At 42.5% G+C, this 2498-nt stretch overlaps 1 pseudogene; it reads left to right on the plus strand.

The window, feature by feature from the left end:
* The first annotated feature begins 413 nt into the window (after window positions 1-413).
* Window positions 414-476, plus strand: LOC142963340 (U6 spliceosomal RNA; annotated as a pseudogene).
* The last annotated feature ends 2022 nt before the right edge of the window (window positions 477-2498 follow it).

Consider the following 2498-nt stretch of genomic DNA (forward strand, 5'->3'; position numbering starts at 1 on the left):
AAAAGGTGTAGCCTATACCTTCACAATTAGGCAGTAACAGACATATTGAATAGACTGAAATGGTTGATAATGGTGTCTTGCTTTAAAACGTCTCCAGCAAGTAAGAGTCCCTCTGAGGCAATCTGTCCCACATAAACCTGAAGAACCAGAATGAGGGAAAAGGGAAACCTGTTTGGTTTCAGGTCTTTAACTTGTAAACAGTTATCTACAAAACCTTTCAGAAGCATTTGAACAAATTTGGTTCTAGGCCTATCAGGAAATCATGAATCCTGAACCCACCCTATATAGTCAAATATTCTTTTTTTTACTTTATTCTTTTAATCTTTACTGTTATGTTGTCAGTGGTACGTCCACATAAATAAAAAAATAACCCCCAAACATCACTAACAGTAATGCAAGGCCGTGGTAAAGTGGTGCTTGCTAAGGCAGCACATCTAATAAATTGGAATCGATACAGAGAAGATTAGCATGGCCCCATGCTAAAGTGGTTTAGGGTGAACATTCTCCACCTGCAGCAGCTCGTAATTAACGCACCCTTCCGCAGCATGGCGGTCTATTTAAACTGGCAGTGCCCTCGCCCTCTGTTTGGTCCGCAGAGCTGCTCTTTAAGATAACTCCGCTGAAACATGTCTGCAGACTTTAGCTGTTAACGCTGCTGCTCATTGTGCAAGCTCGCCTGCGAAAAACGCTGCGAACGTCGCGTCAGAATGACTTTGCGGAGGAAATAAACGAAACATGTGTGTTTTGGGCGCTATCAGTCGTTGCTCCTGGTGTCTTTCCAAACTCAGACGACCAGCTGCGGCCTGCACACGCGCTGCAAGCTGAAGTTCACCGTCCTGCTTTGAAACCACACTGAAACCCTTATCTGAGAACACACGTCACCAAGTAAGTCCTTGCTGCTCGTGCTTCCGTCCATGTTGTGACTTGGTGTCTCTGTGCAGTTGGCTTGTATGTGCATCATTAAGCAGTGGGGTAGCTGAAATACGACCCATGTTTGAGCATCACTATTGCTGTTGTTGGAGTGACATTTGTGTGTGTTTTGGGCTGAATTGGATACATTATTACCGTCTAAAGAAAGTTAGAATTGTTTTGGAGGTTACCGTTGGCTCACTGTAAACCCTGTGCAGGGGGTGTACATGTAGCTGCCAATAAGGAATATCTAGGTAAAACTAATGCAGCATGATACAACAGTCCTGCAAATACTTATCCCAAAGGTTACAATGTTCATGTTTTAGTTGATTCAACTGTACAATCATTTTGAAACATTGGAAATAGCTCCGCTCTAATGTAACGGGTTGTTTGTCATCCTCATCATAAACGTCTCGACTGCTCAGCTGCTGTGGTTTGTGCTGCTGCTACACTCTGATTCAATGGTGGTGTTCACCTACTGCTGATTATTAATGCTATGTGGTGTTTTTAGACTGTCTGCTGCAATTAAGAATGATTTTTAATATGAATGCAAGTGAGCTGCCATGTCATGATGCTTTTTTTTTTTTTCTCTCGGCGGCAGGAGTTCATTACAATTTCCTCTGTGGGGAGCTATAGGCATCGCAGGCCCTGATGAGGTCAGAGCCTGGATGGACTCTGCATTCACATAAATGAATCTGCTCCACCTGAGCCGGCCGACTGAACTGCACTTATGTTCCGGCATCCCAGTTCGTTCTCTCCACAACAAAGAAAGTGTTGTTGTTGGAGAAGCGTACAGGTTGTGTAAATGTATCTGTGTCTCCATACTTGTTATCTCTGTGGGTTAGTGGGCGCACCTGTGTGGATTTGTCCTCGGGGGTTAAGTTTGGCATGTCAGGCATCTGGAGCGCTGTGTTGCACAGAAAAGGAAGTTCATGAAGTCATGAGCTGTCCTCCTGAAATCCGGTAAAGTCACTCTGTGTGTGTGTGTGTGTGTGTGTGTGTGTGTGTGTGTGTTAGGATTTAAGATTATTATCAGCACTGGTTTCAAGAGGAGATGCGTTAAAGGCAGAACATCTTAAGTATCTATTTTGCTTTTGCTCTTGTTGTTTGAATAATAATATTAATATGCTTGCTCCTCTTCTTTGCAAATTAAATCAAAATGTTCACTTTTTTTAGAAGGTAGATTTACTAGATTGACTTCTTTTATACATTTTTGTAATAAAAGCACAAACCATAAACAGAGCATGTGCTGTTGAGCTTGTTCGACTATTGTTTCACAAGTCAGTTAACAAGCTCATTTTAAAGCAATAGAAAGCTAAGTCATCGCCATATGGTAGCCAGTGGGGTTAACGAGATTGCATTTCGTCCAAAGCGTTCGGCCACTGTGGCCCCTTACAGACTGTTCACCTGCTCCAATGTGATTGGTCAATAGTATACAAACTAGAAACAGAAACCCTAACGCTTGTAGGCCAAAATCTTTTCCATTGCATGTGTTACGTGTCCGCATATGACTGAGGAATCTGTTGAAAGAGAATCAGACAATTCATTTTTGCTGCTCCACTTTTGTTAAAATAGACCGGTTTGTTTGA

This window comes from Anarhichas minor, unplaced genomic scaffold (genome assembly GCF_050575085.1).
Source record: "Anarhichas minor isolate MPS153535 unplaced genomic scaffold, ASM5057508v1 ptg000028l, whole genome shotgun sequence".
NCBI classification, from domain to species: Eukaryota; Metazoa; Chordata; class Actinopteri; order Perciformes; family Anarhichadidae; genus Anarhichas; species Anarhichas minor.